The sequence below is a fragment of the Phyllostomus hastatus genome, unplaced genomic scaffold (genome assembly GCF_019186645.2).
Source record: "Phyllostomus hastatus isolate PE091 unplaced genomic scaffold, TTU_PhHast_1.1 phas_scaffold_555, whole genome shotgun sequence".
NCBI lineage: Eukaryota > Metazoa > Chordata > Mammalia > Chiroptera > Phyllostomidae > Phyllostomus > Phyllostomus hastatus.
This window is the reverse complement of record NW_025334036.1, coordinates 1,076,701-1,089,906: the sequence shown is the minus strand read 5'-3', so window position 1 is coordinate 1,089,906 and position 13,206 is coordinate 1,076,701. Positions and strand designations below refer to the sequence as shown.

At 41.3% G+C, this 13,206-nt stretch overlaps 1 protein-coding gene across 13 annotated transcripts in view; it reads right to left on the bottom strand.

Moving 5' to 3' along the window:
• ZFAND6 (zinc finger AN1-type containing 6) overlaps positions 1-12,415 on the bottom strand; it is a 47,103-nt gene extending 34,688 nt beyond the window's left edge. For 2 of the 13 annotated variants that reach the window (XM_045824899.1, XM_045824896.1), the window contains exons 1-2: positions 12,277-12,405; positions 11,441-11,542 (exon numbers count right to left, since the gene is read on the bottom strand). The gene's annotated coding sequence lies outside the window, so the exon portion shown is untranslated. Of the gene's footprint in view, positions 1-2,669; positions 2,760-11,440; positions 11,543-11,885; positions 12,100-12,127; positions 12,179-12,266 lie in introns of those variants that run through there. The other 11 variants (XM_045824895.1, XM_045824893.1, XM_045824898.1 and 8 more) reach the window with 11 other exon arrangements.
• Between the last annotated feature and the right edge of the window lie 791 nt (positions 12,416-13,206).

Here is a 13,206-nt window from a genome sequence, read left to right as displayed (position 1 = left end):
TGAAAAGCAACCTATTCATGAATAAAGTATCTGTATAAATTCTAATACATCTAGCAAATTTAAATGCATAGAAGATGTTTCATAAGAATTTTTTCACTAATTAAAAGTGATGAGTTTTAAGGTTTTCTTTTCTATTTCATTTAAATAAGAAAACCAAAGTGTCTAGAAAATCAAACTTTTCAGGAACAACAAGCAAAATACACATTAAACAAAACTTTCCCCTGAAACACACAAAATAACCAACACACCCAATATTAGCTCTGAAAGTTAGACATACTGTTATCAGTAAATTTTTAAAAAGTACAGATAATAAGTTAAATTATTTAAATTGCAAAATGTGCTAGACAAATTCAAGATCATACGTGCTCAACTACTGGTTGCATCAATGAGTTACAGCTTAACTCAGGACTTATCATTGCCTCCCATTTTAAAATAGTATTAGTATTTTCAACTGTTTTGACTGTTGCTTTAAAACAACTCTTAAAGTTTGTTCTGGAAGAGTAAGTAGTTAACAAGTTCACAACCTGAACAGTTACAGCCCACTGCAGCTCACGGCCTGGCTGGCAAGAGTGCGCGTCCGCAGCAGGCACAGCCAGACAGTAGGTGGTCCCTGTGTGGGACCACCGAGTGTGGCTCCATCTTACCTTTACTGGAACACCTGTGAGATGCTAGGAAGGTGCTGATGTGCCACTTTTAAATCTTAAGTATATAGATACACATGCTGCATCTATACTTTATTTTAAAACATCAGAAATGCACAAATAGCAATAAAAGCTTTTCATATCTGTTCAGACACAGGTAACATTAACTGGCACCATTCCAGCTCCCACTCTAAAAATGTTTCTGAGATATTTTCTTGCAAGAAAATATTTCTTCTGGTGTGTGCTTAGCAGAAGCACGTCCTCAGGAAGCCTGGCCTGAACCACAACGCCAGTGTAAAATATTCAGCCTTGTATTTATGGGTAGCAACATACACAACAAGTAAAATACCCAACAAGAATATAATCACACATTTAAGCGGGTAAAAATTTTCCCAATTTCCTTCATATGATTTTAATGTCTAGAAAATAGGTTTAGTTCCATCTACATATTGGACAGAGAAATGTAAAGTAGGTTATCAGTTTAGGCAAAACTAATCAATAAGTCAGAGGGCTTCAGAGGCATGCTTTAACAGAACACATAAGGGGTCACCACTAAAGACATTTTGAAGCACATCCCGCTGGCAGCATAGAAACCGGTATGCCTTTTCTGAAAATCAATTTGGCCAATGAAGTGTTCATATCCTTTGACCTAGGTAAACCCACTCCACGGGATTTTTCCAAAGCAAATAAATCATTAAAAAAAACAAAACAAGAAAATATTTAAAAATTGACACATAGACGTCTGTTCAAAACAATGCCATTTTAAATGGTGAAGAACTAGGAACAATCTAAATATAAAACAGGCCAAAGTCTAGGTACAGTAAGGTCCCACTAACAAAAGAATTACATAGCAACAGAAACTAAAAACAATTTTAACAGCAGATGACAGACACACCAGACACATTGTAGTATAAAATCTGCACTTCTTCACAATTATGGGAAAACCATGGTAGGGTATAGAAGGGAAGAGGAAAAAAATAAGACCACACAATAATCTTGTGGTATACGGGTAACTTTTCTTAATTTTATTTTCATTACACTATTTAAGCAATAGATAGAACAGAAAAGCATTAATTTAAAAAACTGCATGATCTGGAAGCAGCAGCATAGCAAATACAAGAATCACACTGGCTGAAATGCTTAGCTGGCATTCGAGCTGATTATGCAAATAAACTTTTATACCTTAATTTCCATGAAATCAAAGGACAACAGAAAGAAAGTACCTCTAAAGAAAACTTCTGGGACTGAAACATAATACAATTATGTCCTAAGTAAGAAATGTCAACAGATTCATAGATACTTTTTAAAAAAAGTTTTGGTAGCCTCCTTATAGATCTTAGAAATATATACCCATTCATTTCCTGTTTCAAAAGGGTGTTAATTACTTATCTACACATTTGAAATAAATAAAGTTTGAATAAAGGACAAAGCAGTTTTACCTTGTCATATAAAATATGTCAATGTTCTTTTTTAAAAGAGCTAAAATTATGAGCATATTAAAAATGTCAACACACTGCTGAATTTAAAATATACTGAAGTTAAAAGGGGGTGTGTGCAGGGGGTAAAAAAGAAAATTAAACAACTGGCATTTCTATTCTTAAAAAACAAAACAAAACAAATTTAAGGCTACCACATTTATCTGTCTTTTAGCAACTTAACACCTTAAGTTTAAGGAAAATGGCATATCAAATCGACCTCCTCAATATGTCATTTATAAAAACTGACAAATGACTGCTCAAACACCCAGTCCCAGAGCAGAGCCTGTTACTGGAGAGGATTTTGATTCAAACAGTTTTTAAATGACACTCAGATTCTGACCTAAAAATAATTATAGAAGAAAGCCAAGTTTGATTCTCTGAACACCTATTTCCTGTCCAAACAGCCCTTTTGTTCTGCTTCCCTGCTTAATTTTAATTTTCAGTTTGCATCAGAAAACAGCAACAATGACAAAACCTGGCAGACACAGAAGCATAAAGGAGCAAAAGTGCAAAAGTAAGGATCGTTAGAAGATGAGAACAAAAATCCTACCAACAAAACCTCCACAATTTTCTGTTTGCTTCACCTCAGATTAACTTCACTTGAAGCTGTACCCAAAGCAACCAAACCTGAACATCAAGCTCCACCTCCTCTGATGCTAGTGGCTGACGAGCAGAATCTCCTCCCTGTTAGTGAAACCGGTCATTGTGATTGGATACAGCTAATATCCATTATTTTAAAGAACTTTTCCTTGCTAGCAGGTTAGGTTACACGCACTAAAACCCCCTGGCTAAGCTGGTTTCTTAAAGTAACAGTAGCTGACGTTTCAGTTTTCCCATCCTATGCTATTTGCTTACTCTTTTGTTTGGGTAGAAATAAATAAACTTACAGCACTGAAAAATGTCACAGAAGCAGCTTTAGTTTGCGGTTCAGTGACCAGCTGTTTAGAATACAATCCTTTTGAGCCTAACTCATCTGATATTTTTACAGAGCCACTGAAGGTGAAGTTCTGCTTCATACAGATATACTCCTTTTTCAAGAGAGTTCATCTTTTGCTTGAAAATTTTAGAACAGCAACAGAAAACCCATCACAGCATTTTGCATGGAGGAACAAGAGAGTATTTTCTTCAAGGCTTAAGAAGACCGTAACTTAAGTGAAGACATATAGTGCTAAAATACTGAATGCAAAACATGAATTTCAAAGCTACCTATCAAATTCACTTACACTTACATTCTCAGGATAGCTAGTGAAATTTTCAGTGGCATTAAAACTGACATTTCTACTTTAAGTGAAGAAAAACGACACAAATATTATTTTCCTAGTAGCAGACTTACAGGTCTGATGGTGTGTGCTTTGCCAAGGCAAAGACTCACGCACAGCCAATGGGCATCTGTAAGAGGAAAGGCAACTTGTTCTAATGACGTGTTCACATAAAAAGTGTAGGATGGTTTAAGTTCGTGTTTTTTAATGTTGTTTTAAAAAATAAGAGTGGATACTGTTTTGCACCCTACTTACTACTTTAAGGCGGCATGGGCACCCTAAGATGCAACTAAAGGCTATGTATACTCCCCTTAAAATACTAAATTATATTAAATGTTATTTCTACTACAGAGTTTTCTAAAAAGAGTATATGGAGACTCTGATTTTTAAACAAAAAAAGACCTGTCACTTTACACATCACTAAGTCTGCTGTATTTTACTATGTGTTTATTTATTAGAACTGTTATGTTTTAAGCTCCGACATTAATCATTATTTTATTGAATAACATTTACTTTGTTCAGTAAAGTATAATTTTCATCTGACAAAAATTCTGACTGATTTACAAAAACAAATTCAAAATTAAAGCAAATTAGGATGGCTCTTCTTAAAACACACTTTAAGTTTATATAAAGAATTTTTAATTTAAATTTAATTTTCAAAGCTCAAAATCTTGTATTTTTTCCTCAAAGAAAATTCATATACTACAACACAAAACCAACAAGCTTGTTTCAACTACAAAGAGAAGCCTTTGGAAGAAAATGAAAAATCACATAATTGCAACTAGACATGAATACGGAGCAACACCCTGCAGAAGCCCAAACAGCTGCATGATCTATTATGCCTTTTAAGTGGACAAATTGAAAGAGCCAATTCAGAGGTCTAATTCCAAGATCCCTTGCAAAGGTCCATGGCTTTGAATGCCCAGCCCTTCAGGAGTCAAGTTCAGGTTTTCTCCCCACTGTGTGGACACTTGCGGAAGAACACAGGAAGCAGAAGAGGTACAGGAGCAAACAACACGTGGAACACACATTTGAGTTGCAGCGTGAAACTGGAGAAAGCAGGTTTTAGATTACTCAAATTTTACAGGGTTATGGAAAAAGGAATGGCAAATATTTAAATCTTAAAGTTTGGCAAGCATAAAATTAGTAGACAGTGATGGGAACCAAATAAACCTCTGCCCTGACACAATTTTTCACTTCAAAGTTAACTATTTGTATGAAACAGACATGTATTACAAACACTAATACATCAGCAAGACCACTCTTGATCTGTAACCAACAGAAAAGAGAGATATGGATTTAGCTATTCCTCACTGCTCAAAGAGCTCCAGGATCTCCCTGAAGGAAGTTCAAGGTGATAAATATCATCTCGAGATGGCTTACAGGTTAAAGTTAAGGGTACTGCATTCTACTTCTGAATCAGTAGCAGATGAAAGCAGCAAAAAAGAAATAAAAGGAAAGCAGTATCACGACCCAGACTATCTTCCTATGAAACAATATTGCTGCCCAGGAACACAGCGTCTGCAAAGACTCCCTGAGAGTGTGACAACGTCCCTTTCTGAACTTCAAGTATTCAAAGGACTCACTGTGCACTCTTCGTGGGAGCTCAGAGGTTCTCCGAGCCTATCACCTACAGGCAATTTAGAAGAGGACAAGGTGTTGAACAGCTTGGTCTCATTTCACTTTTGATTTAAAAGGCCCTGAGTAAAGAATCAATACCTAGACTATTAGGAATCGCTTCCTGTACAAAGAGAGCAGAGTGAACACTTACTTAGAATTTTACAGGACTGAGAATAGCTCAAACTGTTCTTCCTGCAACAGAAATGTGCCCTTGGCATCATCCCTGGGCACCCACAGGTGGTTTACACAGATAAAAGGACCAGGCCCTGCCACTGGCAAAACATGGCTGGGATCGCTAAGGATCAAGTCTAAAAACCACCAACTAGTGGACAAAAGAAATTAATTTTTACAAATATTCCCCTGACAAACACACATGGCCTACAAAATGATGTGTGTATTTGAGTCTGCAATTCCTGAGACGCCTCTTCTAATTCATTAAGGAAAAGAAACACAAAGGTAAATATGGAAGTGGGGAAGTGGTAATAGCCCACTCAGCAAAATACTAAAGACTAAGGGAACAAAAGGAAAGCAAAAACTTATCTGAAAGAAGGGATCTCTTTCCATGAGACAGTAAAGCACTTTCAGTTTAAAGGGTCAGCACAACAGACGTAAATTAAAAAGAAACGGGGATTCACAGTCCTGAGACCAAAGGACAGAAAGGGAAAAAGCACCATGATCCTCAACTATGAAGATTTAATAGTCGTACACTTTCACATGCCACACTACATGCCGAAGTAAGCTGCTAGACATGAAAAAATGGCAGGAAACTGGCAGGCTTTAAGTTCCCTCTCTCCTTAGAGGCCTAAGCTATAAAAAAGAGATGAATGACCCACACTACTTAATGAGGTTAATTTTTCACACAGGTATCAAAAGAAAAGCTTCTTTTCTCAATAGAAAATTTTTTCAAGTTACAGTCACAAGCCGACAATTTTGAAAAGTGAAAGTTGAAAAGGGAACATTCTCTGATCACTCTGAGTGTTCTCTTTGAATGTTACTCTGAGTAACATTCAAAGCTTATTCATTCATCCAACCTCTCGAGCACCTACTCCACGCTGGGCACCGCCTGCGGCGGCGGATGCCACGTGGAACTGTCCCCACCACGGGACAAACTTATGGTCTAGTCCGAAGAGTACTGTCCAAAAGACATAATGGGAGCTACATGCATTTTTCTATTTTGTGGCAGCCACATTAAAACCTTAAGCAATTAAATTAATTGTAATATCTTTTATTTAACACAAAACATTCAAAATAGCATTACTTCAATATGTAATCAATATCTCCTATCTCAATTCAGACTTGCCATGTTTCAAGTCAGATGTGGCTACTTAAATTTAAATAAAATACATAGTCATTAGCCACATGATTATTTATAAATTAAGATCCATTTTCATCATTACAAAAGACTCTTATCTCTGCTGTCCAATAGAACAGAATAGCCACTGGCCACATGTGGTTACTAAATACCTGAAATATGACTAGTGAGACTGAGGATCTAAATTTTTAGTTTTATTTCATTTCAATTAATTTAAATAGTCATAAATGGCTGGTACCTACCAGACTGGCAAGTACAGCTCTGGAGGAAGAAACAGACACTAAAACAAACCGGGCAATTTAATGAATTGCAGTTGTTACCAGTGCTTACAGAAGGAAAATCCAATGTGAAGATGAAGACATACTGCCAACAGAAGGACTTCACCTCTTTGCCAGCATCAAGGAAGGATTCTTCAAAGAAACCACAAGTAAACAGGGACAGCATATGAAAAGGTATTTTTATTAGGTGGGGGGAAACTGAAAATACAGTAAGAATAATGAAGGAAAGAGCCAAAATTATTCATTTGTAGGAGACTGCTCTCAAGGGAATCTAACTGGGACAGGAAGGCAGAGAAGTGGGAGCAGCAGGCGACTCAGATAACAGAAGTCTCCCAAGTCTTGCAAGGAAGCTTGTCCTCCTCACTCAGCAGACTCCGGTCACTCCGATCCATCAAACCCTAAAGCAGGCCAAGCACTGCTGTCCCCTCTGTGCCAGCAGCAGCTCCCTCATTGGGGACACTGCCCCCAGCCCTTTCTGGACTTTAGAACTCAGACGTACAGTTCCAAGGCAGTAATTGGTTGGATGATGGGGGTGAAGCTAAAACTGTTTTGCAAGGCAAATTTTACAAATATGTTACAAAAAATATTCAGCGTGTCATCACTTTTTTAAAAAACATGTCTAACAGATTGGAAAAGCTACCGAAATTCCCCAAACACACTCAGTACCAACACTAAACTTAAATGTTTCATCCTCGGAGAGACATTCTCAGAACATTTAGCACATCACAGTTCTTTCCTTCCTGGCACTTGAGAAAATCTGAAAATGCTTTACTCGTTGGTTTGTTAATGGCCTATGTTTCCCAAAAGACTGTAAAGTCCATAAAGGCAAAGACCTGGACACAGTTCATCACTGTACACTTTTAGCGCAATTTCCGGCCAGCATGGGACAGTGACTGAAAGGAGTCAAACTGCACTGCACGGATTTTAAATAAAGCAAAGAGGTCACATGTCAAAATTTAAGAAACATAGCGAACATGATGCTCAAAGGAAAATTTAATGGCATGAAAAATTTTTTCATTATATGACATAAAACATTAAATGTAGGAACAATACAATCAATATTTTTAAATTAAAAATTCAAAACCAAACCAACCTGAATACCCTGGAAAATCAAATAAAAAACTTGAGGACTAACAAAGCAATAAGCAAAAATCTGAGGAGAAAAACATGAGGAGGAGGCTTAGAAAAAAACAAAATTAAAAACACATTATTCCCAGGTACTAAAACAATGTGTACTGGTATCAAATCATTGGTACTAAATGAAAGGTAAAAAGAACCAACTATATGTGCATTTTGTATATGATGAAGGTAGCTTTATTTCAAGGGAACAAGGGAAAGATTTTTTAAATAGGGTTGAAATAACTAATTAAAAATTTAAAAAATAAGGGAAGTTATTTCATTTTCATATATTATATGTCAAGATAATTCCCAGATGAACAGGAAAAGATGGATGTGAAACATGAAACCAGAAAAGAACAGGAAGAAAAGTTATCTGGGTAGAAGAATCCATTAGATATGAAAGTAAAGTGGAAACCATAAAAAGAAAGTATTAACCTAAATTTCTTAAAAGGCAAAAACTCTTTTGTGGTTAAAAAAAGACCGTGCACAAACCAAAGGCAAATGAAGAGCCAGGAAAAATACCTGCAGCATGTGGCAAAGGGCTGCTGTCCTACAAACACGAAAGGCTGAAATGGTATCAGAAATACAAACCACCACCCAAAAGGAACAAAAGACAAGACTATAAAATGCCCAACACCCCCATCTCTATTCATCGTCACAATTAAGAAACAATACATTTTATGAACGGGGAAGGAAAGCAGGAAAGAAAATACTCAGTGTTGGTAAAGACATACAGGAAATGTATATTCTCTCAAATTCTTTTTTGTCAAGCTCTGTAACAATTTGGTCAACTTTATACTACAATGCTAGTCAAACTTTTAAGACAAGATCTGGCTATATTTATGAAAAGACAGAAAATCTTCATTTGCTTTAACTCAGCAGTTTGAAGACAGATTAAATCCTAAAGAAATGAGAAACACAGAGAAGAGTGAGCTCCTAAGGCTGTCTTCGCAGCACGCTCAAGTTACCCACAGAAGTGACCGTCATTAAAGCACTTTCCTGAGACAAAATGGAATGCACCCTTTAAAAACCATACTCTGCATATATGGGGATCTAATGATAAACGTAATTTGCATTCACACAGGGATACAGACAATAACCACATACACCATTTCAGGTGACAGGTTCTGTAAAGCAATGAAGCAGCCAGGGAAGGTGGTCGGCAAAGGCACTGCTGGAGGAGTGACATCTGTTCCGGGCAGAAGGGGCAACGTTAAGGCAATAAGGGTGGTGTGCTCGAGCAGAGGTTGGCGTGTCGGGAGGAGAGTGATAGGAGACCCCTCTATGAAGCTGGAAGGACCGGTTGTCTAGAGCAGCACCATCCACTCAGTAGCCCCCCGTCCCTCGTGGCTACTGCGCATCTGAAACGAGGCTAGTCCAAGATGTGGTTTAAGTGGGAAATACACATCGGGTATGACAACAGTCTCCATAAAGAAAAGTGAAGTATCTCATTAAAAATTTCTTATACTGATTACTTGTTGAAATCATCATATTTTTTGTTAGGCAAAATATATTTCAACTGCTTCTCTTTTTTTGTAAATGGGGCTACCAGAGAAGTTTAAATTACTTACGTGGCTCCCACTGTGTTTCTACTGGACATTGCTGGTCTAGAGTATAAGTGCCACAGTAAAAAGTTAAAATTTTATTTTGTCTATTGAGATGGATCATATCTGAGATAAGCTTTGAAGGTAGAGGCCACCTAATAATGTTTAAATTCAACTTATAATTGTTTAGGGTATGAAGAATACACACAAACAGAAAGACTGGGGGTATACCTGCCAAAATATTAACAATGGTCATTTATTCTTTGTAATTTTCTATTCCTTCTGCAAGTAAAAAAACAAACAAACAAAAACCCCACACACTGCCCTTATAATCAAGTACAAAAATGAGGTTTTTAAAAGCAGAACAAAACAGCCCTTCCAAAACAAGGCATCCTGATTATTTGTCTGAACAATTCAAGTCATCTCCCTTCCCATGCCTTTAAACAAAAACAGGTTATTCAAAGCTATACGTCAACTCATTACTTCCATACACACCCCTTTGCAGGAAGTTAATGCTGCTCCCCTATTTGTCACAGCATCGCAGTCAGCAGGACAAATAAAAGAGACTGCTCCAGAAGCACGCCTTGGGGCACTTCCAAATCTGAGGCTGTGGAAGTACAAAGCACTTCAATGCGTGGTTAACATATCCTGATAAATACCCACCACATTATCTGTCTCCAAAAATGTTCCAAAGGACACACCTAATCCTTTTCCTTAAACACCCTGCCCTTTGAGAGGTGCTTTCCTTAAACAAGGTCAGCAACACTGGAAGGATCAACTTGGACAGGTTTCTTTCAGGTGAGTATGTTGGGGCACAAGAGAAATGGGAAGGACCGGCACGCCTCGTTTTATTAACTGAAGGCAAGACCCTCCACCAGCAAAAAGAGGATGACTGGCTCTACTGTGACACCTGCTTTATTACTGTGGTCTAAAGCTGAACCCACAGTCTCCCATGTGTGCCTGTGTTCTGCACGATTACACACGGTGGGAGAGGGGAACACAGTGATTTATGTCACAGGCAATCAAGAGGGTTTTTTTTTTCTACTGTATGTATTTTTACTTTGAAAAAGGAGATTGCAAATAGTGCCAGACTTCTTACAATGTGATTTCAAAGGGAAAGATTCGTCCTATACAGGTGAACAAGGGATCTCGGTTTCTCGTGCAAATGTTCAAAAACTATGACCTGAACGAACCATTAGGATTATAAATTTTCCATGAAGACATAAAAGAGAATCCTAAAGTTTCATGCATTTTTCCTTCTAATATTTCAACCTGTTTTACCCCAGACCACCTACAACATCCTCCTGCACGCTACACTGCGCACTCCAGAGGGGCTGTAGCACTTGTGCCGAGGAGACGAGGAACAAGAAATATTCTTGGGGTACAGTTGTTGACAGCAAAGCAAAATAAAAAACACGATCAGTGAAATGAATAGACTACAGTCACACACTATTTTTATAAAGCTCCAAAGAAAAGCAAACTAAAACATTTGCAAATATATGTGATGAAATTTTTTTTTTAAGGCGGCAAGGCAATGACAAAGACAAAATCTGCCCGACTAGATGGACCAATTACCCAGATAGGGAGAGGCAGGATGGAGGAGAAACACATAGGCTGATGCCAGTTTTGGTGATGCTCTAGTTTGGGGGAACAGTCATGGGTTTTTATTAGCGTTTACCTCTTTCTACTGTGTCGTCACACATTCTTCTGTGGTACTAAATACACTTTTGAATACTTTTTTTTCTGGCTTTTCTGCGGTATACCTGACATACCATAAACTGTGCAGAGAGTTTAAGATGTCATCAGTTCTGACCCAAGGAAATGATCTCCACAATCAAAATAATGAGTCCGTTAACCCCTGAATTTCCTTCTGTACCTTTGTGATCCCTGCCTCCCTTGTACATGTATTTGTAATTTTTTAATTTTTAAAATAGACTTTAATTAGAGAATAGTAGCCACTGCATTCCTAGAGCCATCATCTTTTAAAAATATTAAATTAATGTTTAAGTCCACCAGTAATAAGTAGTATTGATTGAAAGAAAAAGAGTTCAAAAACCACCTGTTTGGGAAATTTAAATGTGCATGTTTGGCAGAAAGAGAACTCCCACGCCCCCCAACCCCGAAAACCTGGACTAGGAGTAACTCGGCAAGTGTCCCCAAACTGGTAACGTAATTATGACATAACTAACCTTAAAATGCCAAGTTCACGGTATTTCAGCGTGGTGACCGCTCTGTGCGGAATGTAAATGCAGCCAGTGTGCTGTACACCCGAGACCAATATTGTATGCCAACTAGTTTAATTAAAAAAAAAAAACAACAAAAACAAAATTTTTGCCGGCAGTTTATAACATTTCGCATTTTAAAGTCACACCCCGAACCTGATTTCAAAGCGGAATTGAATCCGTGTCTCGGAGCGGGCAAACCACCAAGAACCGCCGCGTTCCCACCGCCAGGCAACTGGACGGAGGAAGGGGTGGGGGGCGCCGCCCGGGCCTGCACCCGGTCACGACCCGCCACAACTTTCTGGGCGTGAAGCCCAGCCCGACGGGGCGCTCCGGGGGCGCGGCTTTACCCCCCCCCCGCCCCAGTTCGAAACAAAGTTCAAGTCACTGCACACGCGACCGTCCTCCGCACCTGTCTCCGCGGGCGGACGCAGACCCGAAAACACCGCAGAGAAGCCGCAGAAGCCCTGGACCGCGGCGGGACCAACTCCTGCCCCTTCCCTTCCGCAAGCGCCGCAGGTGGGCAGGTCCCGGAAACGCGGACATGCAGCTCGGTGACAGGGGCGCCCCGATCCCCCGCCCGCCAACTGCCCGGAACGCGACCGCCGGGGCCCCGCCCGGTGCCCCCACCTCACCCACCGCCCCGGGACCTACGGCCTCGGCCCTCAGCGGACGCCCGGCCCGGCCGCCACCTGCCGCCCACCGTCCGCTTCCGGTCGCCGCGGGAGGGCCGGGCCGCGCCTCACGAAGGGGGAGGGGCGGGGGAGCCGGTGCCGCCCGAGTCGCTCCTCACCTCGCCTCACCTGGCGGCGGCCCTCTCCGCCGGACGCGCTGCCCGCCGCCGGTCGCCGCCGGTGAATGGGGACAGGTGAGGCCGCCAAACTCCGCTCGCTCCGGCCCCCTCACCGCCGCCGCCGGCCTCTCGTCCGCTGTTTAGTAAACTTTTCTGTTTGGTTGTTCGGCCTGTGACGCGGCACAGGGAGCCCTCCTGATTGGCCAGTGCCTGGCGCTGACGCGGCGCCCCGCCCACCACCGCCTAATTATTACCGGCCCGGCGGCCCGCTGGCGGCGAGCCGGGGGCGGGGCCAGGGCTCACGGCGCACGGCAATTGGCTACATCTCGACAGGGGCGGAGCATAGTGAGACACCCTTCTCCTTCTCCTCCTCCCTCCTTCGGCGCTGTCCCGCCCTCGAGCTCCCGGGCCTCCAGCCATGGCTTCTCCCGTCACACCTGGGGGAGTGAGAGGTTCGGGGGTCTTGCGAACAACCGAAGGGGCTGGGAAGTAGGTGCAGGTGTCTTTGCCACCGCTCAGGGCCTGGCGTGTTCTCGTGAGGACTGAAGCTCCAGGAAGAGTCGCGCTCCACCTGCTAGTTGTGTAACAGGGATTCCGAGTGAGTTCGCCCAGGGGCAGCCCAGGGCCCCCGACCCTGCAAAGTCAGAACTCGGGGTGCGCCCTGGAGTGCGGGGCGCTGCCTGGTCCCGAGCCAAAGCTGTCAGAGAAGAGCCAGCCGGGAAGCGCGCGGGCACACGTGTGCCGCACTCAGGCAAGGCACACACACGCGCCCCACAGCTCGGTCCCTGCACCTCCCAGCCGATCGAAGTGGGGGGGAGATGAGGACATTGGCTCCCGAAGCGTCCCCACCTTCGGTCTTCGCACAAGCAACATGTGCAAGGTCAAGTTGGAGGTCATTTCATCCTGTTACCTTAAGTGAGCACCGACAGGTAGGAGGAGG